Source organism: Narcine bancroftii, chromosome 6, assembly GCF_036971445.1.
Source record: "Narcine bancroftii isolate sNarBan1 chromosome 6, sNarBan1.hap1, whole genome shotgun sequence".
Lineage (NCBI taxonomy): Eukaryota > Metazoa > Chordata > Chondrichthyes > Torpediniformes > Narcinidae > Narcine > Narcine bancroftii.
In genome coordinates this window covers 14481388-14507093 of record NC_091474.1, presented here as the reverse complement: position 1 = coordinate 14507093, position 25706 = coordinate 14481388, and the positions used below count along the sequence as shown (strand labels likewise).

General features: G+C 41.1%; 1 protein-coding gene across 29 annotated transcripts in view; it reads right to left on the bottom strand.

Moving 5' to 3' along the window:
- Positions 1–25706, bottom strand: part of LOC138735739 (disks large-associated protein 4-like) — a 482104-nt gene that overhangs the window by 442435 nt on the left and 13963 nt on the right. For 5 of the 29 annotated variants that reach the window (XM_069884079.1, XM_069884076.1, XM_069884075.1 and 2 more), the window contains exon 1: positions 22538–23240. The exons of 21 other annotated variants lie outside the window; for them this stretch is intronic. The gene's annotated coding sequence lies outside the window, so the exon portion shown is untranslated. Of the gene's footprint in view, positions 1–3465; positions 3485–4444; positions 4516–22537; positions 23241–25706 lie in introns of those variants that run through there. 3 more of the 29 variants (XM_069884077.1, XM_069884078.1, XM_069884081.1) reach the window with 3 other exon arrangements.

The following is a 25706-nucleotide window of genomic DNA, read 5'->3' as shown; positions in this document are numbered from 1 at the left end:
GCATTTCCATCGATTCTCAGTGACCTCCTTGAAGAACTTCACCAAATGTCAAATATGACTACCTCTTATCAAACCAGAGCATCTTTGCTTGATATTTTAAGGTTCTCTAAATGATGTGTTACAGTACAATTCCAATTATTCAAAATCAGATTCTCTGAAATCCTCAGTTAATCAAATTTTTTAAAAATTTGGATAAGCGAGGTTATCTGAAATTTTTCCAGAGCTGAACTGACCCCTGGCCCCCAACACCAGCGGACTCTGGGCCCCCAGTGCCGGAAGCAGAGGACCCCAGGCCACCCAGCAGCAGCGGGGCTTCGGTGGGGAGGTGTCGATGATTGGCGGAGGCCAGTGTTTTTTTTGGTGGGAATTAAACATTACTTTAATGCTTGTTGTTGTATAAACACAATTACAAGTGATTCGCTGTTGCTACTGGGCTGTTTTTAAAAAAAATGACCATTTCTTAAAAAAAAGTTTATCCAAAATGGGTCCAGTCCTGACCATTTTGGATAATCGGAGTTGTACTATATTTCATCCTTGATTATAAACTCAGCATCTTGCTAAGAACAGACATTAAATGAACAAGCCTCATGCATTTCCTGCTTTCTGTGCCCCTATCTATGGTTTTCCTATCCATGAGTACCCACACAGAACAATGATTTTTTTTTAAAGTTCAACCAATTACTCCATTATTTTTGCAACCCCTTCTTTTTAACCACTTGGGTGCAAGTCATTGCGTTCTGGTAATTTGGCTGCATTTAGAGCCATTAATGTTTCCACCAGTTTTCCCCCATAATCAGGATTGTTAAAAATGCTTGCATGCTTTTTGAAACAAACCCATCTGTGATCCGTATTAGCAATTCCGTCCACCATTGCAACTGGTAACTGAATTAAGGAAAAAAATATAAGTCACCAGATGAAATAAAGAAAATTCAGCCATTTATTGTCATTGAGATGCATGAAGCCAGTTTGCAATATGGCAACAACACTTGGAAGTCTTAAAGCACTGGCATCATTCTCCACCAATATCAACGTCACTGAAAGTATAATACACGGGCAGTTGTCTGTTGCACTTATCTCGCCAAATTTAATTCCGTTAAACAATAGATTTTTGAATTTTCAAAATGAACTGTGACACACATCTTCCATCATATTCAGTATCTGGCATCAGGCTGAGAACAATTTTTACCACATTCTGAAAACTTGACAGAAAAGAGAGATGAACTGAAGGAAATGCAGACTAGTCAAGGGAAAGAGTCACACAGACTGGTAGATATCATTAAAAAAATCAATTAAAGAACGAGCTGACACCTTTGATACCCAAACATTTCCGTATCACTGAATTTGTAAGCAATTAACCATCTCTTCATGGCAGCAACAATACACACATTAATATTTCAGCATGACTGAACAAACAACCTGGCGATGATAAGGGACTCCTATTCATCTTCCGTCTGGGCACCCTTCAACCGGATACCAATCTAGTTTCCTCCAATGCTTCAAAAAGTGTGGGGATTGGAGTTTAATTGGGGTACGTGGCAGCACGGGCCTATGGCCTGGAAGGGCCTGTTACTGTGCTCTACGTCAAAAGAAGCTTTCACAAGTTTCTTGAGTTATGATATTTTTCCTGTTGTCGTATACATGGATATAAACCTTGAGAGATTATCATTCATCAGAAATTATAACAATATAATTTTTTCTATCTAAAGATCAATTCCACTTTCTTCAGTGAATGATCATGAAAATTCCACACTCTTGTTGGCTGATGAATAACTTTTCAATCTGCTTTAAATATCAGCAACGTCAAAAACAAGGAACCTCTGATCTGTTCTCAACATCTGAACAGTACTTTGTAATATTTCAGGCAAGAGGACAATGATGGCATGCGGTTTGGTTTGGAGCACAAAATCACTTGGGTGGCTGTAAATGGATTGCGGCAAACCTGAGGAATCAGGTGGAGTGCAGGCAATCTGAACGCAGATCACAAGGACACAGCACGAGTTCAGTTTGCCTCAACTTCATTGACTTCACCTGTACACCCAGAACGTCATCCAGATGATCAGAACTTGGGTGTCAGCTTTGATTTAGTGGCTGAACTCTCCCCTCCAAGTGAGCAGATCATGAGCTCAGGTCTCGCTTCCGGGAAGTGGCATGCATTTTAAATGAAGTCTGGCACCGCACTGGAGTGATTCAAGGGTCAAGGTGTCATGGTTTGGATGAACCATCAGACAGCAAACCTACACTTGCCGTCTCTGGTGAATACAAACATGCCTTGGATCTATTTTAGACCCATTCCTGTGCACTGGTCAGTATTCATACCCAATCCTCACATAGTCAATTAATTCAAGATGGGAAAATTTTGCTGTCCGCAATTTACAGCCATTCCTTTTTGAGCCTTACTTCAAAAGAGTGCCTTAATGGAGATGAAGCCCCTTGAGACATCCCGAGGTAATGAAAAATATTATCTAAAGTGTTATTTCACTCAACATTATTCAGGAAAAATTTGATATGAATAAAATACAAGTGAATTTAGAAAAACACTCAATATTCATTTGAATAAACTTGGTCAGATTCCAAGAATCAAGCAATTTTTTAAAAACAACACTTTAGTTTTGCACATGCTAACAGTCAGAACAGCATTATGCAATTTCATGGGAAATTATTGTTGATAAATGAATGGACCAAGAGAGTCGAAAACATGCCTATTCCTGTTTCTCTTACATTTTAAAAAAAATCAAAAATCCAATCAAAAGAGTGAAATTGAAAATGTATTCACAGAAGTGAAAATTTCATACACATGCACTGGGGGTCATGGTTGGAAACCATGGATTAATATTTTAAAGCAGCAGGTCCTAGCCACAAGCACTAATCACATAAATTGTCCTGCTATTTGTTCTTAAACAATAAGGTAACTTAGACTACTCCAAGTTTACAAAACTTCCCGCCCCCCGAATCTGATTTTATCAATGGAACATGGACACACAGGTGAAAGAACAGGAAAGGCTTAGTGGAATCCTTCAAGGAAATTGTATTGAATTGTATTTGCTGATTGACATTAGCACAAAGTAATTAAGAACAATAACCCTGTGTTGGAGAGCAAGCTTTGAAGGGTTTAAGGGCCTATCTCATTGGCCTGGAGACTAGGTGGCGACTTGAGTCACCGCAACGTCTCCTGGAGACGAGCTGGGTCTCCAGGGAGTTGCGGGAAATTCAAACATTCTCGATTTTTTTTGGGAGACTTTGTCCAGTCTCCAGCAGGTCTTGGAGACTAATTTTGTCTGCATCTGGGGAAATGTCTCCGCGACATCTCCGAGACCAAGAAGATGTTGCGGCGACGTCGCGGAGATGTCTCCCCAGTCGCGGACAAGATTAGTCTCCGCGACATCGCCGCAACCGTTGGAGACGTCGCCGCAACTGAGAAGACGACTTGGAGATGTCCCCGTGACTTCCGGGCGAATTGGTTGTCACCTTGTCTGAAGACATCGCGGAGACATCTCAGACGTCGGTCGCCCTGGCGTCACCTTGGTGAGAGCCTTGGCAGTCGCAGCGACGTCTCTGTCAATGAGATACCAGTGTTATTGAGCTCTTCATGCCTGGTTATAATTTGGGACAACAATGGGTGCACCCATTTCAACAATTACTTTCTTAAATGTAAACCTTAATCATCTCAAACAATCATAGCCGGGTTAATTTGTGTAGTTTAATGATGTAGTATTCTAATTTTTACTATCTTATTTTTTATTATTTCTTTAAATGTAATTTTTATTTTATTCATGTCATAAAATTTTAAATAAAGTTTAAAAAAAAAACAATCATAGCCCTTGGTAACCATGAGCATGAATTACATCACCTATGTTTATGGGTTTTGCATCCTACAAGGCAATAATAGATCACTTGTAGTGTTGTCCAAAAATGGGAGCATTTAAAATGCCAACTGCAATGTAATTTTGTGTCATGAATGATTCATTTCACCTTTCAAAACTAGAGAGAATCAACCAGCAGCTTTATTCCCGTCTCCTGTGAAACCAGCATAATAAATAAGTTTGTTTAGCAACTGGTCTGCGCTGCCCACTGCAGAAATGACATTGGTTTAGTTTTGGTTCTCAGCAGGAGAAATCCAACCACATTGTTCACAAAAAGATCGAGGTAGAATTTTGGTGGCTGTCACCTGATCTCCTGCAGCACTTTGGATAAAAGATCAGCAGAAATGCCTGAGAAAAAGAACAAGAAAAATTTGCATCCTTTCCATTCATGTTTCTTCATGGGATCGGAAAATGTCTTTATATATCAAATTTCTTCATATTCAGCTTTAAAAAAAAAATTTAGTGAATAGATGTCAGTCACTTACAGTATCTCATACCAGAACAATACATTTGCAAGTACAGCCTTGAATTTCCAAGGCTTCTTAAAAAAAGGCATCAATGGTAATCTTAAAATATATACTGACCTTTAAAATTATGAAACAGTTTGCTTATTTCAATTTGCGGGAGACAGTGGGGTGGCCCAATGGTGTCCAAACTGGGAAGAAGAGGGCCTATATTTATTAATGTCATAAATGATTGATTGCACCATTAATGTATCTATAAGGAAAACAGGAAAGAAACTTGACCCAATATGTAAAGTGAATTGATGCATTTAAAGGGAAGTTATGTAAGCACCTGAAGGAAAAGGAAGTAAAGGTTTCGGTGGGGCCCAGGACTTGGAGTAAACACCAGCACAAGTCTACAGACCAACTTATTGTTTCTTTGGGAGGAATTGCATGCAATATATCCTTTCTAAAATTACAACCAATCTATTTGACAAGAATGAACAACATATTATTTTGGCACACCTCTGCAGATACTTTGTCGTTTGAAGACAATTTGGATGCGATATTGATCCCATTGGAGGTTGGCATCATTGGACTTTTAAACCACATAATCAATGAACATTTTGAGTGTACTGGATTCATTTAAATCTTGGATTTTATTCAAAAAAATATTTTTCTATTTTTCTATTCTGTAAAATTTTATTTTATTTAGTTAGGTTAATTCAGTTCAGTAATGCTCCAGAATAAAACTGTGATAGTCTTCAAGAAAACATCACCACAAGCAATGGTCCATCATAAACTTGGCTGACTGGTGCAGCAACAACAACCTCACACTCAACGTTACCAAAACCAAGGGGCTGATTGGTGACTTCAGGAAGGGAAAAAAAGAGGGATATGATCGAGTGATTGTTGGGAGAAATCAGAGATGGAGAGGGTGAGCAAATTCAAGTTCTTAGGAGTCTAAGCTCGGAGGAAGTTTCCTGGACCCAACACACCAACACCAAAACACTTTTCCCGCAGGACAAAAAATCTCAGAGTTCTATATGATGCAATTTATGTACTCTGACATTGAATCTAATGGCATCGCAAAGAAAGCACATCCCCACCTCTACTTCCTCAGGAGTTTATGGAGGTTTGGTATGACATCAGAAATTCTAGTAAATTTCCATAGATGTGTGGTGGAATTTGTGTATCATGGTCTGATTTGGGGACTAAGGGCCAAGGCTTTAGGTTAATAAGCATTGTAAGTTATCTTCAGCCAGGAATGGTGACTGGCCGGAATGGGACCACTCAGGACACCGACCGACTGCCTGGGATGGCAATAGACAGAAATGGTGACTGGCCAGGGCAGGACTGCTTGAGACAAGACCACTCCAGACAGGACTACCTGGGACAGCCACAGCAGAGCAAGCAAAAATAAATGTGGACAATATAGTGTGAAACTATGGAGACAATGTAGTTACAGATGAGATGTCAATTTACCCTTTCATATTGCTAATAAATTGGTTTACTATGTGTGTGTGTGTGTGTGTGTGTGTGTGTGTGTGTGTGTGTGTGTGTGTGTGTGTGTGTGTGTGTGTGTGTGTGTGTGTGTGTGTGTGTGTGTGTGTGTGTGACGGGAAGGAATGCTAGGGAACATGGTGTGGGAGCCAATGGGGTAGCAGCCCAAAAATGTTTGGGAACCACTGATCTACAGGGAATGCCACCATCAGACTAGCAGCAATCATCAAGAATCCACACCACCCAGTACACGCTACTCCCTCCAGGAAAGAGGACGTAAGACTTGCACCACCAGGTTCAGGAACAGCTGCTACCCCTTCACCCATCACATTCCTCAATAACAAACGCAATCAGGGACTCATTTAAGGACTCTTACTTTGCACTTTATTGATTTTTTCTCTCTCTGCTTCATGTAGTTTGTTTACATTTCTTTATTTGTGTACATGTTTACGCTATTTACAGCTCTTTTTTTTAAAAAAGCACTGCCAATTAGTAGTAATTCCACCTTGCCCACAGGAGAAAGAATCTCAGGGTTGTATATGATGTCATGTTTATACTCAGACAATAATCTTGAAATGTGAACATTCGTTGTTTCATCAACCATTAAACTGTCAACACAGAATGACAAATGGGTTTTTATTATAGGATTACTTGTGATTTCTTTCAAATTTGCTGTGAAACATTAGAATTTTTGATTGTCATTTTTTCCATCATCTTTCTTTCTTTGGCTTGGCTTCGCGGACGAAGATTAATGGAAGTAATGTCCACGTCAGCTGCAGGCTCGTTTGTGGCTGACAAGTCTGATGCAGGACAGGCAGACACGGTTGCAGCAGATGCAAGGGAAAATTTGTTGGTTGGGGTTGGGCGTTGGGTTTTTCCTCCTTTGTCTTTTGTCAGTGAGGTGGGCTCTGCGGTCTTCTTCAAAGGAGGTTGCTGCCCGCCGAACTGTGAGGCGCCAAGATGCACGGTTTGAGGCGATATCAGCCCACTGGGAGTGGTCAATGTGGCAGGCACCATGAGATTTCTTTAGGCAGTCCTTGTACCTCTTCTTTGGTGCACCTCTGTCTCGGTGGCCAGTGGAGAGCTCGCCATATAACACGATCTTGGGAAGGCGATGGTCCTCCATTCTGGAGACGTGACCTACCCAGCGCAGTTGGATCTTCACCAGCGTGGATTCGATGCTGTCGGCCTCTGCCATCTCGAGTACTTCGATGTTGGTGATGAAGTCGCTCCAATGAATGTTGAGGATAGACTGGAGACAACACTGGTGGAAGCGTTCTAGGACCCGTAGGTGATGCCGGTAGAGGACCCATGATTCGGAGCTGAACAGGTGTGTGGGTATGACAACGGCTCTGTATACACTAATCTTTGTGTGTTTCTTCAGGTGGTTGTTTTTCCAGACTCTTTTGTGTAGTCTTCCAAAGGCGCTATTTGCCTTGGCGAGTCTGTTGTCTATCTCATTGTCAATCCTTGCATCCGATGAAATGGTGCAGCCGAGATTGGTAAACTGGTTGACCGTTTTGAGTTTTGTGTTCCCGATGGAGATGTGGGGGGGGGGGGGGTGGTAGTCATGGTGGGGAGCTGGCTGACGAAGGACCTCAGTTTTCTTCAGGCTGACTTCCAGGCCAAACATTTTGGCAGTTTCCGCAAAACAGGACGTCAAGCGCTGAAGAGCTGGCTCTGAATGGGCAACTAAAGCGGCATCGTCTGCAAAGAGTAGTTGACGGACAAGTTGCTCTTGTGTCTTGGTGTGAGCTTGCAGGCGCCTCAGATTTTACAAAAGGTGTTCTGACTGTCAAATGCTCTGATAAGTTAATGTCTTCTAATGTAAAAATAATTTACATTTCTCTTCAAACATTGTTATTTGTTCTCGACCAACACTGACCAACACAAGATGCCTCATTCAGATGACACAAATGGTTGGAATGTTCTGGTAATTTCAAGATTTGTTCCTTTATTGCCATGTAAGATTACAGAACATGCAATATTACACAAAATTGCCTTCTGTTCGATGCAAGGTAAAGAGACACCCGACTCTCCTTACAGAATGAGAGAATTTTGTAACTATTCTGAAGGCAACCATACTGATGGATGAAATTATAATACAATCACCAGATTTAATAATGTTGTCTTTAAATGCTTAATTTAAATTTCGATTGGCAGTATTATCATAATTACAAAGAGGTGTTGACCACACAAACAGGATCTTCCATTCTACCAAGCAGGACCAATGCTGCAGTTGTTCATTTTCCTAATCGATCACTGTTATTGCTTTAGTACACAAACAAATCTCAAGCTTGAATACAATCAACAACTCAACGTCAAAGGCCCTCTGGGATAAAGAATTCCAGAATAACCCAGTACACAAAGAAAATTTCAACTCAAATCCGTCTTTACTGGCCAAACTCATTTCCTGATTCTGCATCCCCTTCATTCTCAAACCCAAAACATTTAGATACCAGTGTTCTTAGAGCCATTAATTTGTATTTTTTATGTTAATTAGCATTCTCAAAGTAGCTGTTCAATTTGAGATGCTTCCAAAAATATCCTTTGAAAATGAAGACAAGAAGTGCTCAAATGTTTGTCAGTATTTGTCAGATGTTACTGACATGCAAAATAAAAATGAAAGACTGCTGTTTCACAGCAACATAGAGCCAGAATATTTTAAGTATCTTCAGATGGGGATTGGATTTTTCTCTAATTGGAATAAAATTATTAATATGTTTATGAATTGTGGGTATGTCTTTAGATTTCTCTATCTTCCTTTTTAATCATTTAATCTGTTATTTACAGTTAACACTCCACAATTGATTTTTGAAATTTTATTTTTTTAAAAATCAGAAGTGTGGTCTACTGATCTGTGGATGAAATTTGTAACAACTGAATGATTTAAAGTGAAGTAATAAAATAAATCTAGAAAGAAAATAAAGGGCCAGGGAATGGCAAATGGAGTTTAATTCAGATAAATGTCTTTTGGGAAGTCAAATCAAAGCAGGCCATACAGAGTAAATGATAGGGTGCTGGAGAGCGTTGTGGAACAGAGAGAAGCAAGCATCGTTGGTTGAAAGTGGTGACACAGATCGACAGGGTGGTGAAGGAGTCAATTGGCATGCTTGCGTTCAATCGGTCATGGCACTGAGCGCAGAAGTTGGAAGGTCATGTTTCAGCTGGACATGACATTGGTATAGTAACATTTGGAGCATTGCCTGCAGTTCTCATCACCCAAGCTGAAGGAATGATGTCATTAAGCTGGAAAGGGTTGCAAAAAAAAAATAATGTTACTGGACTGGAGGGCTTAAATTAAGAGAAACTGGACAGACTAGGATGTTTTTCTCTGGAGCATAGCGATCTAAGAATTGACATTAATGTTCTCTGACAAAAGAAATAAAAATATGCTGTCAGAACTTCTGTGATTAAAAAAAAATCACTTTCCCTACACAAACTGGATTGCCACGATATATATTTTTCTCTTAAATTGCACTGTTTACCCAACTAACTGCTCCTTCAGGGAAAATAAACGAGGAACCAGAAAACATTAGACAACTCAACAAGTTTGGAATATTTTAAACTGTTGAAACTCCTGGTAAGTTAGACATGTATTTTAAAACAACAAAATCCATAGGATATTAATAAAACTACCTCAGTGTTCTTTAGATTTTCATTTAATATTGTTTTTAAGAAATCTCACATTTCCTCGTGAATGACATCTGCTTTCACATGCCAATCAAACTACCGCCAGATTCTCCTATGACCATTGACATGAGGCAATTTAAAATACATCTTTGAGATAGGGGAAGAAAGTGGAGTTCTCAGAAATCAGACACAATTAAGAAACAAAATACAAGATCCACGTGGCACCAGAAGTCAGAAGCAAACTCTAGTTATAGTTCTGGCCAGAGCAGGTTATTTCTTCAGTGGCCTCCTTGAAGTTAAAGATATAGTACTGTAAGTTCACAGAAAATCCATCCTTAAACACCAAAAAGAAATTTCACTGAAACAATTTTCCCTTGCATGTATTTAATTTATACCATTTCTCTTTCTCAAATCATTTAGAGAACACTCCAAAATTGCTTTTAATACTTCTCAACTGCAATGGCAATAAAATTAATCATCCACTTAAAGCACACAAACTGGGGCGACATACCAAAAGATTAAGCATATTTTATATAGAATAAATTGTAATAAATACAGAAATTGATGACAAGTTTGGAGCAACTCAGGTTCAGAATGAGAAATAGCACACAAAGAAAGAGACAGAAAGCAAAGTTTAAAAGGTATTTTTTTTTCAACTCCAAAAAGCACTGTATGCAGGAATGAGATTCAAAAGTTCAAATTTAAAAACACAAAATGCTGGAAAAGCTCAGCAGGTCAGCGTCCTATATGTAGCAAAGGTGAAAATACAAAACCGACATTATGGGCTTGAACCTTTCATCAAAGTATGAAAAAATGCTGGCAGGTATCCAAACAAAATAGTGGGGGGGGGGGGTGAAGAAAGGGGGTGCCAAAAGCAGGAGATCATAGGTGGGGAAAGGAGGGAGGGGACAGCCAAAGCGGGAGAGGGAAAAAAAGGTGAGTAGGTTGAATGGAAAGCAGTGAAGTCAATGTTATCACAAAATGCAGGTCAAATAGTGTCCTTTATGTAGGCCTGAGCCCCTCATGAAAATAAGAGTAAATGCAAGTGTCCGAACAGAACTTTAAACTGTTCCCTTTCATAACGAGAAAGAGTACCTGCGTGGATAATTAGATGCACGAACAGGTTCAGTCTAAAATTAATGTAAAAATCCACCAACTTCGAGGATGAGATGCTGCTGTTTGTGGGACTGACCGACAAGATTAAAGCTAAAAAATAGTCTGAAACTGGAAATCAGAATTGTGAACAAAAAAAAACCTCCACTGTTTCCAGCATTTCAAGCAAGCGCTAGAGAATCTCAATTGCAGTTTACATTTCCTTATCCTTTAAATCGATGTGATAATTTGTGAACATCATTGTGGATGGCTCATTAATACAGTCACTGAAGCTGCAAGCTTTCAGCTCCAGTCACCTTGGTTCAATCCTGACGTACAGTGCAGTGTGGAGTTTGCATGGTCTTCCTTAGGGTGCTCCCATTTCCTCACACAGATGTGTGGGTTGGCAAGTTAATGGTGACCATAAGTTGGGGGCATGGGTGGTGGGAATGTGGGGAGAATGCAGTGAAATGAGTTTAGAATTAACGTAAGCAATTGGCATGGACTTGGTAGTCCAAAAGACCCATTTCTATGCTGTATAACTACATTAATTCCCACACTTCTAACATGTCCCAGTGACACAGAGAAACAAATAACTGGACTGTCTTCGCCATCCAATATATAATTTTTAAACTTTATTATAATTAGGTTTTGGTGCTCCAATTTCTGTCCAATATCCTTTCTATTTGTTGGCAAATCATTAACCATGATAGGCTGAACAATCCTCCCACTAAAGTGCTTTCTTAATAGGTTACAGAAATGGCCTATGCCCTTGACTTTGCTATAATCTGACTTGAAAAAATATCATACTGAACACACTGGAAATTAGATGAGGAAATATAACTGAATGTTTAGATATTTACAATTTCTTCAAACAAAGGTAAGAATCAACTGGAGTAACTCAGAAAGTTGAGAGACTTTCTCTCATCAAATGAGAGAAAAGCAGTTGTCATCATTTTGGGTCAAAACCCTGCAGTGAGACGTTCACAACTGCTTTCTGTCTAAAACCTTTACACTGTAAGCACTGCAGTCTGAACCTATAATTTCCCTCACATTTTTTTTGGATGCCAGTTATTTGTTTGTTCAGCTGAATCCATTGTGTGTTTCGTCTTACATAATGCTGTTCAATCTAAAATCTCAAAGATATTTTGGAGCTTGCATCATTGAATCAATTTGCTAATTCAAAGCTTTTTCAATTTTGCATTCTTCAGAAACAATTTCTTAAGAAAGGAACAGTATTAAAGAACAATCTTATGGCACTTGGAGAAATAACAAAGTGACATGTCTCCTTAAAGGTTAGATATGAACAAATGTAATTTTTTTAAAATTTAAATTTAGACATACAGCATGGTAACAGGCCCTTTCGGCCCATGAGTCCATGCCACCCAATTACACCCTACATGCCTGTAGAGCTCGTCGAAAGAATCAAAGACTTGTTGATTCAAACCAAGGCTTTGATTCTTTCGATGAGCTCTACAATTTTATTAGCAAAAGACAGGAGCTCTTCACAGGTGGCCGACCAGTCCAGAATGAACCGACCTGGCTAGGGACACAACCCTTTAAGGCCCAGACAATAGGCGTGGCTTAACTCTCAGCCAATCGCTGTAAGCACAGTCTAGATACAGTAACTATATACACTATGTACATTGGTGATAGATCTGTACTATCACAATGCCCCCAGTATGTTTCAAACAGTGGGAGGAAACCAGAGGCCCCGGGTAAATCCCACGCAGATACGGGGAGAACATACAAACTCCTTACAGACAGCACAGGATTCAAACCCCGGTCACGATCATTGGCATTGAAACAACGTTACGCTCACCGCTACATTGACCATGCCGCCATGTTGTGCAAAATATACTCAGAGTTTTAAATCCGGTGAGCCAATAGGAAGTGACTGCAGGAGTGAAGTATGTCAGGAGGTAATCAGCAATGTTCAGAATCCCATTGGTCATCTTGATGAAGGGTCCTGACCTGACCATTCTATTCAATGGATACTGCCTGACCAAGCTTCTCACTGTTTGTTCAATACCAATAAGTATTGTGCAATATCTGGCATTACATTATAGTAGTTATTTATGTGTGATTCAACCACCACTGATCATTATCACATAGTTTTTACCCTTGGACACTGACTGAGTGTCCAGGTGGGGGTTGGGGGGGCGGGGCGGTGAGAAGCTGATAAGCAAACAAGTATTACCTGACCTGTGACACTTATCAGAATTTATTGTTATGTGCATGTCATGAAATTGGATGTTTGGCACCACCATTACAGTGAAAATATTGCTATAAATTACTTTTCAAAATAAATAAATAGTGCAAAAAAAAATGTAGGAGAAAGTGAGGTAGTGCCTGTGCTTCATTGTCCATTCTGAAATCTGATGACAGAAAGGAAGAAGCTGTCTTTGTGCCGTGGAATGCTCATCTTTAGGCTCCTGATGGTAGCAGCATGGCCTGAGTGGTGTGGGTCATTGAAGATAGAGGTTGCTTTCTTCAGATAACATCTCTTGTATGTGTCCTCGATGGAGTAAAGACTGGTGTCCATGATGTTGCTGTCCGAGTTAACAACTCTCTGGAGTTTTTTCTGTCCTGTGGATTGGCACCTCCGTACCAGGCAGTGATGCAACCAATCAGAATCCTTTTCATTTTAACCTGGATAAATTTGAGAGTTTTTAGTGACATACCAAAATTCTTTAAACACCTCACGAGGTACAACTACTGGCGAGCCTTTTTCATGATTGCATCGACATGGAGGCCCCAGGACAGATCCTCAGAGATGTTGACACCCAGGAATTTGACATTCTCGACCCTCTCCACTGCTGAGCCCTCATTAAGGACTGGTTTATGTTCTCCTGAAATCCACAATCAGCTCCTTGGTTATATTAATGTTGAGTGCAAGGTTGTTATTCTGACACCACTCAACAAGCTGATCTACCTTCGTCCCTGTACGCTTCCTCATTGCCATTTGTGATTCTGCCGATTGTCACGGTGTCCTTGGCAAGCTTATGGATGTCATTTAAATTTTACCAAGCCATAGGTGTCCAGTGAGAAGAGCAGTGGGCTAAGCACAAATCCTTGAGATGTGCCTGTGTTGATCATCAGTCAAGAGGAGATGCTGCTTTCAATTCGTACTGACTGTGGTCTTCTGATGAGGAAGACAAGGATCCAGTTGCAGAGGAGAGAAAACGGAGGCCCATGTAATGGAGCTTGTTGACCAATACTGAGAAAATTATGGTGTTGAAGGCTGAACGTGTACATGTTGCTTTTGTCTCGGTGATTAGCGAGCCAGTGATATTGCATCTATTGTGGAGTGATTGAGACCGTCAGCAAATTGCCTGATCTAGAAGCACAAGGTGGAATGCCATTTAACACAGTTGAAGAATTAAAATCTGATTCATAAAATATATTTTAAATGAAAGGTTGGGATCGGAAACTGACCATTAAACTACAAGATTGTTATTAAAACAAAACATCTGACTCACTGATCTCCTTTTATCTTATATAAGATCTGTCTCAGACTGATATAACTGGCTTTTAAATTCCTGAAATGGTAGCAAACACCATGAAAACAAATAAAATGTACTCTATACTTGAAGAATATTAACATACCCCCTGTGTGAGCTCATATTCGATGTGCCCATACCACTTGATTGGCTGGAGTTAAATTCATACTTATAACTCAACCTGCACACCCTGAAGCTGTTGAATTCATGTCAAATAATTTTAAAAAGTGCATTCAAACACATTGCAACTTACATTGAAATTCTTATTCTCACAAAAGATCTGGAGTTATTGAGAATAGAAAACCAGAGAACCATTCACAGGGTAATACAGATATCCTTCTCCATCCGCTCAGATTCACTTTGTCCATCATCGATTGTGGCTGTACACAAATCATTCCTCCTTGTAATCAGAATAGCTAACACTAAACTCACATTCACCATAGCCAAACCAAGCAATGCAGTAAAATAGAAATGATCCATCCTCCAGTCAGCAGGTTTCATAGGTTCCTCCATTTTAACAACATCTTATCATCCTTTCTAATCCATCTCACCAAGCAAAAAGCATGATGCAATCTTTTTCCTTCAAAGTGCTGAAATGAGAACCAACAGAATCAACTTCCAGTCTTTCACCAATGCCCCAAACTAAAAATTCATCCTCCGTAATATTAAAAGAAAATTTGGTTCTATTCCATACCCACTATTTGCCATGTTCCATTATTCCTTCTCCTTCCTGGACATAAATCTTTCATTGGAGTTCTTCAAAAATTGAGTTTTTGAACATCTGAGAGAGACCAGTTCAATTGTGAACTGAAATGGAAAAGAATTAAAACAGCAAATGCTAGAATCTGAAATAAAGACACAAAATACTGAGTGAAGCAGGGGGTATGTCAGGGTCTCAAAAGGAAGATCTGAGTAAAGATTCCTGTCCCAAAAAAGTTAACAGATCTTGTTTTCCATTGATGCTGCTTTACTGGCCAAGGTCTTCCAGTCTTTCTGTTTTGGTTTTAATTATGATCTTGAGGAACAGGTTATTTTACAAACAAAACAATAAAGCAAAATGAACATTTTAATGGACTTCAATCGTCTTCCTTTGACTCCTCACTTTTAGAATTTTTTTCTTTAGATATGGGGTCCAATTTAGACTGAAAATGAGCTGCATTTGGGGTGAATGGCGTTCACTTGTACAGAACTCAAGAATCTACTGTAGCTTCCTGTTTTAAAAAAAATCACACGGAGGATTCTACCCTCTTCCTGATTCAGATGTGAAACTTACCTGATTACAATTTTTCTTTTAAAAAATAATCAAATGCAGGAAATTAATTCCTTTACTTCTTAATTAAGTTGATCCAGATGTGTTGCAATTTTCTCTTGGATAATCCAAACCAAAATGCTAATTTCAGTAACAGGTCAAGGGAAAGATGTTATTGCATCACCTCATGGTTTTGCTGAGGGTTATCCCTGTAAATTTCTGTCATAAAAATGGACATGAAATGTACAAAGATATAAAGAAGTTACTAATGCAACATTCATGCTTCATTTGAATAAGACAGCCCAAGAGACTGGTTTTCACACTTGAAAATGAAAGTAGTTCAGAAAGCAATTAGAACTGAAGTAGAACACTTACAAAATCAAATGGTGGAAAAATGAACCCAAAGTACGAAGGTAAACAAATGGGTTATACACAAGAAAGAAATAAAAGCATCATGTTCAGAAAGAAGAATGAAACAAGAAAACCAGGAAAAATACAAAAGTCAGTGTCCTAAAATGACTGCAAAGGTTGAAGAATTAATAATTATGGAGATAGTAGCTTCAGTGGCGATGACAGGTTTTGAATGGGACTGGTAAAATGCTGTTCATGATCACATTCATCACAGGAGAAATGGACAGAGAGGAGAAAGGATAATTTGGCAATATTAAATATTCCATCACAGAACTCGACACAGACATCCTACAGCAACAATAAGGACCTCCCAGTGGCCAACCATTTTAATTCCACACATCATTATCACACTAACTTATCTGTCCACAGGCTTCATGCACTGCAAAACCAAGGCAAATTGGAAGAAGAGCATGTTCCAACGGTAGTTTCCAAACAAATGACATCAACATCTCCAACTTCAGTCACTACATCCCGCCCCCCCCACCGCCCCAACTTCTCAGCTTGTTTCTCTTCTACCTGCTCACCTATTACCCATTAGCCTGTGCTCTTTCCCCTTCCCCTTTCTTGCCCCCCTCTCTCCACTTTTTTTTTAAAAATTCCGGCGTCTACCTGTTTTTCCACAATACCCATGTGAAAAGTCACAAAACATTGACTGGTTGCCGCGTGACATGCTGAACTTCTCCAGCACTTTGGTATACTGTACTAGACCCCAGCATCTGGAGATTTACTTGTTAAATATCCTGCCGTTCACATTTAGACTGAATTCCTGAAGATGGACCTAAGAAATTAGGAGAGTGGTACAATTATTTATGTATCCTGACCCAAGTACAAGCAGTAAACATACAGTAATGATGGAGATCAGCTAAATCAATTAAATAAATCTGGGAGATTTCAACTTTTTCAGCGTAGATTGAAATAAACAGCTCCCTGAAATGTCCCAACTACACTGGATAAAAAAATGAAACTGAACAAAGTATCAGGTGTGTTTTAAGGAACATTTTAGAGGAGATAAACATTTTAAAACACAGTAAATCAAGATAAATAAGTTTCTGGTCTGTGATCTTGCCAGCAGAGTGAAATCAGTGATAGCTCTAAATCCTTCAGTTTGCAAATTGTGCTGCAGAAAGTTAAAAAGGATAAATATAAACCAATAATTTTAATTATGGGTGTCACATAGCTGAGAGCAGCAATAGAAATGAGCTCAAATAGTGATATATTAAAAATAATATTTTAAATTATTAATTAACTATAATATAACACTGTATCAAATTTATCTACAATTACCTACTTAACCCCCAACCAAATATGCACGAATATACGTGTGTGTAATGCCCCAAGCCACTACAGCTCAGGCACAATTCTTGAAAGGCAGATCAAAGTTCAGTTTGAGAACTTCAGTGTTGACACGCAGGCTCTAGGTGGATGGGACACGCAGGCTCTAGGTGGATGGGACACACAGGCTCTAGGTGGATGGGACACGCAGGCTCTAGGTGGATGGGACACGCAGGCTCTAGGTGGATGGGACACGCAGGCTCTAGGTGGATGGGACACGCAGGCTCTAGGTGGATGGGACACGCAGGCTCTAGGTGGATGGGACACGCAGGCTCTAGGTGGATGGGACACGCAGGCTCTAAGTGGATGGGACAAGCAGGATCTAGCAAGGAAGTTCACAAAGTTGGTGAGAGAGACCAGATCACAAACTGTTAATCAACTCATGAAGACCTTATCAAGGTACTTCCAGACCAATATCCTTTTCAAACGAGTGTCAACCAAAACTCCCCTTTTCTTTGGCGCAGGGGCCACGAAGCAAGTGATGTTCACAAAGCTTCCAGAACCCTTTTTGTGGGTCAGCTGATCAAAGTGACCTCCACTTTTTGGTCATAGAGTGGTATTCTCATTTCCCTAGAACACTGGAAAATCAGACCAACTGTCTATCACCACACAAGGCCACATCTAGCATAATATCCCTTAAAAGGATACTTCTCCAAGTGCTGTCTCCTTATAAAACAGAAATCTGACAAATTGTCTATTATCACACAAGCCAACTTCAACACAGCATCCCTTCAAAAGATGGTTTTTCAAGTGCTGCTTCATTAGAATGGCCCCTGGGCAAAACAGTGCACTGTGTCTTTAACACACTGACTACGTGGTCTCTGCACCTATGTTCTATGGACACTGCCTTGTTTCTCTTCAAAAGTATCCAACTTGAGTGCATGTTGTCCTCAGCCTGCCAGCTCAGTCTCTCTCCCATATCTTGCCAGACTGGCAGCTTGATTAGTTCTCTTAAAGTAAGGGACCCTAAACTGGTCCATATTGACCCCCTCCCCCCCCCATGGGTCGATGGGAACATCCAGAGGGTCAATAAATGCCTGGGGGGGGGGGGGTGGGTTAAAAAAGATGTCCATAACACTGAAGTGGGGGTGGGGGAGGGGAACGATTTAAAATAGTGTCTCCACCATCCAACCCAAGTTCAGCTTCGCCACCACCCACTCTACCCCACCGTCCAGCTCGGGGCGGGGGAAGGCTTACTGGGCATGAAACTTTGTGTGCCACCGTCACGATTCCCCCTCATCGTGCATGCAATAAGAAACATGGTCATGCACGGCCTGTGGACCCCAGAATGCTGCATTTAACTGCTAAGTTCCATTTCTGCCCCTTAATTTATCCTCCATTTGAAGGTGTAGGGCCTGCACCCCAAAATGGAGGACAAACTAACATCTGGCTTGTGGTGACACCGGATGCAAGACAGAGGGCTCAAAAGCCGGATGTTCGGCAACCCTACTCAGCTTCCCCTCCACTTCCCCCCCTCCCTACTGTTGAAGGACCACAAAGTCCCTAAAGGGTCGATGGCCTAAAATGTTTGGGACCCCTGTCTTAAAGTGACTGTCCCACTCAAATATAAATGAACTGAAAATGGGAGCACTCAATAATTGGTGAATACTTGAAAGCAATTCTATCAAAAAGTATTGATGTTTTTGAAAGAAGAGTGCTTCAACATGATAAAAATCAGAAACTATAATGTGCATGGTCCTTTTGATAAACAAAGGGAATTAGATTTTTAAAAAAATTTCAGATAGGTTGAGAAAAGATTTCCCACAAGAGAATTTAGATAAATTCAATCACACAGGAAATGGTTAACATGGAAGCTTTGGTTTGGGGATTACAAAATGCAATCTCCATACTTGACGGCAAAAGTAAGAAGTTTTAAAATCACTGAGGACTGTGAAATAATGTAATTACGATCATCTAATCCTGAAATGATCTGCAGAAAAACAAGAGAGTACAATTGTGAGGCGACGTGGTGGGCAATGGAAGTTGCATTGATTGAATGTGCTCTGTCTGAAATAATTACAGATCTTCACTGTTCCTTACTTCAAGCAACAGGCAGTACGTAAAAGAAACCCATCAGACCACTTGGTTAACTCCAACTTTAATAATCACCATTGATCTCACTTGAATTTCTAGTGATTCTAACTGTGAACATGATACATTTTTGCAAGACCTGAAGCAGCCTGTTTTACACTCATTTTATCAGTATGAATTGAGGAAGACTTAAATGCCTCCTGATGTAAATGTTTGCTCTCCAAGAGAGAAAAAAAACATGCAACTTTGGTACAAAATATAAAACAGAAGATAACCTTGTGTAAAAATTATTCTTTGAGACCCAGTGTTCCAAATTTACAATTTAAAATAATTATGAAACTTCCTTTGGAAAAGAGGCTTAAAAATAGGAGTTTAAGATTGATGTAATATTTTTCAGACTGGTGAAATGGTGTTACTTGTAGAACCATTTAATGTTGGAAAATACAGTAAAAATCAGTTTTAAATGATACCTCACAGTTCTTCTGCAAAAAAAAGATCAAAACCATCACACCTGAAATGATTTGAAGTAGAATTGATTTACTATTCTTCAGATGGCTCCGAGTAGTTAGATGAAGACTGAATTTCAAATTCAGTATTCATGAAAATAATCAAGCTAAAGTGTCAAGAGTTTAATTACCATACAAGCCAAAGCCTCTGAGGAACTTCAGCAAATGCATGCATTTGTATGTCAGAAGACAAAACATTTTCAAGTGTTTGTGACTCACAGCCAGATTCAGTCATTTAAATAGGTCAACACCAAACTTTTTTTTCTTGTATGGACAGCAAATAAGAATACTGAAAAGTTTATCGACTGTATATATTCATGTAAAAATCAACCACCTCCCCCCCACCTCTATATTTGGCCTAAAAATCTGACATTTTCCATATATTGCATGTAAAAGTCAATCCACCTCCAATTTTTGCCACCTGCCCATTGAAGCTCCTGACGCCTTGAACCCAGCTCTTGTCTAGGCCCCGGTCGCCAGTCTATCAGAGCTCCCAGCACCACGAACGACGTAGGTACTTATCACGGTCACAAGTAGTGTAAAAGTCGAACCCATAAATTTAACATTGACAAATGGTCTAAAAATACAGTAGAGTATATTCTACATAGAGTATATTCCCTTGTCTTTTCCGGGACACAACAAGTTTAAACCTTTTCAGCATTCATTGTCAATGCTTCTTCTCAATATTTGTTCCTCTTCATGGTGGAAATGATGGGCAAGTTAATCAGAATCAGAATTTACTGTCACGAAATGTGGCGTTTGGTGGCAACATCAACTTCACCATGATGTTAATGTTGGGAACTTTTCGTATTTTCTCTTTTATTCAATTGCCGGGCGACAGGCAGTTTTCAAACAAGGGGAAGGACAAGAGATGAGATTTATAAGTGTGCATGGCACCATCAGCCACATGCTAGGATTCAGAGGGTGGCCCTGTGATAAAGCTTGGTATTGAGTTTCAAGGTTAGGTTAAAATATAAGCACACAGCTCACTTTGTTTGGTTTAAGCACCAGTTTGCCAACTGGAATATATTAAAATGGAAATCCATCAAAACACACACATTCAAGTCAACAACCCCCTTGGTCGCGTTCATAGTTTAAATGATCAGAAATTAAAGGACCGTTTTTTTCTGAATCAACCAAAATTAGGTTTGGAAATCACTGCAGCCAATTGCCAAATATAATTGAATTCTGTTCGTTCCTATTCTTTTGGTATTTTTGAATTTATTCTCATTGACTCTATTTGTTTTGGATGTGAATTTAATCGCGGATTCAGCCTGTCCTGACGGTTTGTCAATCCGGAGACTTGAACGAGCGGAAACATTTTCCCATCTCATTCATCTCTCGATTCGTTGGCGCTGTGGGCTGTCGATCCAACGCGATCACAAAACGATACCCAACTGCGAGATCGCCGCATCCCGACAGAGAAGAATGACAGCAGTGGGCTACCTCTCGCAAACTCAATGCTCGCCAACATTCAGGTGACCATCGGTCGAGCCCACTCTGGGCTGCCTTCTGCATCCACCCCCACCCCACCCCCACCCCCACCCCCACCCCATCACCACCACCCCACCACCTCCTCCTCCTCGTTTGCAAGTACACAAGGAAACCACTTGGTCAAACAGATTTCAACCAACGCCTCCCTGGAAATTTTGGAGATGGAGTGGGGGAGGAAATATTTCTCCGGTGATACTGAAACAAGTATTAATGCCTACTCTGGGGCACTCAACGGCAACTGCATTGGAGCTGAGTAGACGCAGATGAAAAAGGGTGCACCGGAACACCACCCCTCCAGTGTAAACAGGGTCACACACCGTTACTTCTGACGAAGCTGAGAATTGGACCATTCTTCGAGAGCAGCCGCGAACGCAGAGGGTGATGCTCGTCTCTCCCAATCCCCACGGATGGAAATATTCAAACTTTAAATCACACTCTCCACCTGGCAAGGCGCTATTCAATCTGCATCCCCGGGAACTGAGCAAATCGTGAAATCAAATGCAAATTCTTTGATTGGGCTCTGCATTGCAATTCAGTGAGCCGATCACTGAGAGCATTCGCGGGTTGCTGTATAGTTCGAGAAGGAAGGGAACGACCCGGGGTGGGGGGGGGGGGGGCACCCCGACTTGTGTTGAAGTAACGAGAAAATTGTTGGAAAAATTAAACTCTATGCGACATTATTGAACGAGACTTCTAAGGGACCCGGTCCCTGTTGGGCATCGTCCCCCTCCGTGAAGTTGGAAATGCAAGGTCTCCCATTGAGGATGGAGGACGTTTACCTTCCTCGCTCGCTCCTGCCGTGAACAGACCCCCGGAGTCAATTGCACTGATTTCGAGATCCATGACGTTGGATCAAATACCAGGTCAACATTAGGCACAAAATAAATCAATGCGGCAGGATTCATGTTCTCACTTCTTTATTTAAAAAAAACACGTTTGAAAAGTCGACCACAAAAGCAGATGATGCTCCCCTCCAATATTCTGCAGGAGCCGGTCCTGAAGAGTGGCACGAATTCATACCGTGACTGAAAGCTGACGGGAACGTCGGTCGCAGAGGAAGAGCCGGAGCAGGTCTCCCGTGCTCGGGTGACCGAGCGCTGACTTGCACACAGCGGCCCGCCGGCAAGCGAACGGGTTGATCGGGGAGCCGGTCTCAACTTCTCCAGCCGAGCCCAGCAACAGTGCGTGGGGTGGGGGGTGCAGGAACGAGCAGCCGGCTTGAAGGATCTTGATGGAAGTCATGACATGAAAGAGCTCGGGCTTTGGGAATACATGATGGCCAGTCTGAACATCAAGGCTTTGTTCTGTGCCAGATCTGCAAAATACCAACCAACCACAATAAACAAGCCCACCATGGGGAGGCTGAACCTCCCATTATGAACGAGGTTGAACAGTGAGACTGGCAACAAAAAAATACACAACAAAGCTCCTGTCACAAGCCCCTCTCCTCCTTTTGCCCGTGTAAATAAGAAACACTCACCGCTTCTGAATAAAGCTAATCCTTGAAGAGGCCTGTTCCTTTAATCCTGGAGATCAGCTTGGTCCAAGGCGATGTTTCGCATACTTACTATTTTCCAGATTATTTTCCAGAAGTAACTGTTAGCTCCATTATCCTTCCCAATACCACCGCCTGATTTAGGCTGTCAGTGATGCTGCGGCACTGAGAAGCTCTGGAGAGTGTAGCAATACATGCAGAAGGGGCGAGAAGCGAAGTGGCTGCTGCGAATACCAGGCACGGATCCCTCTCTGCAGGGATTCCTACCAAACGAGGTTTTCACTCTTTCCTCACCATCTTGCAGGCTTCTGCTGCAACAGCATCCTGGTCCCAGTCCAGTGTGATGAAGAACTGAAGCTGCACATCAAGGAACTTGATGGATTTAGTCATTTTCACTTTTTAGAATGGACGTGGTAAAAAAAAAGAGGTCAAGATTGCTTCATGCGCTTTACATAATCATCTTCCAGACTCTCCGATCATCAACATTGAGCCTTAAGGTGGCCAGAGTATTTGGAGTTGAGATTTATGTTGCATGCAGTAATTAAAAGAACAATGAGTCAGAGCTATGTTTGCCAGAGATTAAATGAATTAACAAGGATCACAAGCAGTATTCTAAAATAGGTTTGACCTATGTTGACAAAGCTATTCAAAGAACTTAATGTTCTAACACAGAACCATTTCTTGCTTACAAGCTACAAGCTTGAACGATTCAGTCTGACGTCGACACAAACGTTAAAATAAAAAGCAATGTTACATTTACTGCCATAAAGAGACCATCATGGAGGGGCCATTCGCTGTCCATGCCCCCCCCCTCCCAAATGAGTTATCGTGCCCCCTCCCCCCCACAGACCAAGCCTTTGGCGCAAAATTTTGTGTTTTATTCATTAATTTATATTTATTATAGTAAAAGTGAAAACCTTTTCGCTAAATGAAATGAAATAAAAGCAAAAAAAAGGACAAACTTACATGCGTGACGCCAGAAGGGAAGGTACATCGGTAATACGCGTGCGCACGTGATGTCATAACAGAAGTTGCGTTGGGATTGCAAGGAATGTGTGTGCCATGTTTAAACCTGAATAAAGTGTGCTTACCGTTCCTCTGTTGTGAATTGATTCTTAAAGACACATGCACAACAGAAATGGGTACAAGAAAATGGCCACACTTATCTGCTTCTTCAAGGCCCCCTCCAGATCCACCAATGGAAGAGGGAGCAAATGTGCTCGTGCCCAGCACGGACACCTCCGAAAAGCAAGAGCCTCCTTCTGCGAGCAGCCATGATGCATCTGCTAAAGTAAGTGCTAGCTGTGGAAGACAATGGTCACCATGAGCCCATGACTCCACCAGGTGTGAAACTATAGGGATTGTCATTCGATTTGTAATGAGTCACATGAGGTCACAGAGTGCCTGGTAACCATGGTAACAGCTAGAAAAGGTGACACGCAGCCATGAGCAGACACCATTTTGGCACAGCTAAATGAAGTTGGACACATCAAAGATTCCAAGTCAGGTATTTGATGGGGCTGCTCTGGGAAATATGGTGGCATCCAGAAGCAACTGCAAGTGAAACTAGATCGTGAGATACTTAATTACGCTGTCTCAACCACCAGCTACACTTGGTGGTAGTGCACGCAATGTCAGCAGAGACAGCTGTAGTGGACTTCTTTCATATGTGTGATGTCTTCTACAAATTCTCCAAGCAGACCACAACAGCTATGCCCTCTTAGAGTGTGCATCTTAAACGCCATCTGGAAGAGAGATGGATGGGACATCTTGCACTGTGTCAGTTATTCTAACATCATTTGATGACATAACATCTCTTTTGACTAGTGGAATGGACTCTGTGCTGGTCTATGGCAGAGAGATAAGAATGGAGGCTGTGGGCCTGATGTGAGATGACAGAGCCCAGTTTCTCATTCAGAGCCAAGTTAATGCACACAATTCTTACCCTGTTTGACCCACCAAACAAGCTTCTACAGAAAGAGGACACTGACTTGACAGGTTTAAATATCGTTTATGGACGGAAACTCCATTGTGACAAGGAGTTTAATAAGCTGTGGGACATGGCCACGGCTGCCAGCGCAGCGCTGAGACCCGCGATCACTAAACGGAGACGCAAAGGGAACACGATTGTGGATGATTATGTCATTATGGAAACTACAGGACATGGGGATGATGATTTAAAAAAACAGAACTTCAGAGACTGTACTACAACACTATCGATTCAATGCTTGGAAAGATAGATCAACGATTCAGCGAGCGCAACTCACAGTTGGCTGGTGCACTTGTTGCGCTGAATCCAGAAAGTGATACATTTCTTGATGTAAAGGCTGTGGAGCATATTATTGATCTGTCATGATAGCCTGTCATTGAGACAGATTGTTTTCAGCTCATGAAAACAATCACAGCCAATCAAAGGGGATTGGACTATGCAGTACAGCACAACTTCTCAAAGTACCACACACATCTGATCGGAATGCCCAGTGCACTGACTGCTTTCAAACATGCCTTAACATTTGCCGCCACGACAGCAATGTGCGAGAATTCATTCTCTTCTCTGAGAACCTATTTTCGGACCACAGACACGCAATGCTCCACAAACGAAAGGCCCAGGTGGTTCAGCTAGCGTTTGGGAGGGTCTTAACCCAAAAATGAACAACTGAGTGGAAGGACACCATTCTTAGGAGATTCAGCACCAATACTTGCCACATGCATCTCCTCTAAAGCTAACCCATGCATTTAATCCACTTTATGATGCCAGCCTTGGCTTTCATGATTATTATGCAAAATGTTGAATGATTTTTTTGGGTCTGACTCCATTTATTCGGTAAGAGTATATAGTCTATTTCAATATATCGTCCATTTCAAATGAGGTTCTAATGACACATGCTGTGTGTGTGTGTGTGTGTGTGTGTGTGTGTGTGTGTGTGTGTGTGTGTGTGTGTGTGTGTGTGTGTGTGTGTGTGTGTGTGTGTGTGTGTGTGTGTGTGTGTGTGTGTGATGGACGGAGAAAGAAAGACATGGCTTGCACGTACGCTATGTTTTGTGGTGAGAGAGAGAGAAAGAGGGAGACATTGCAGCATGTTTTTAAAATTGGAACTGGGTTGGTTTGTTGCTTGTTGACAGCAAAGTCTTATTAACAGCAGCTTGTGTGTGG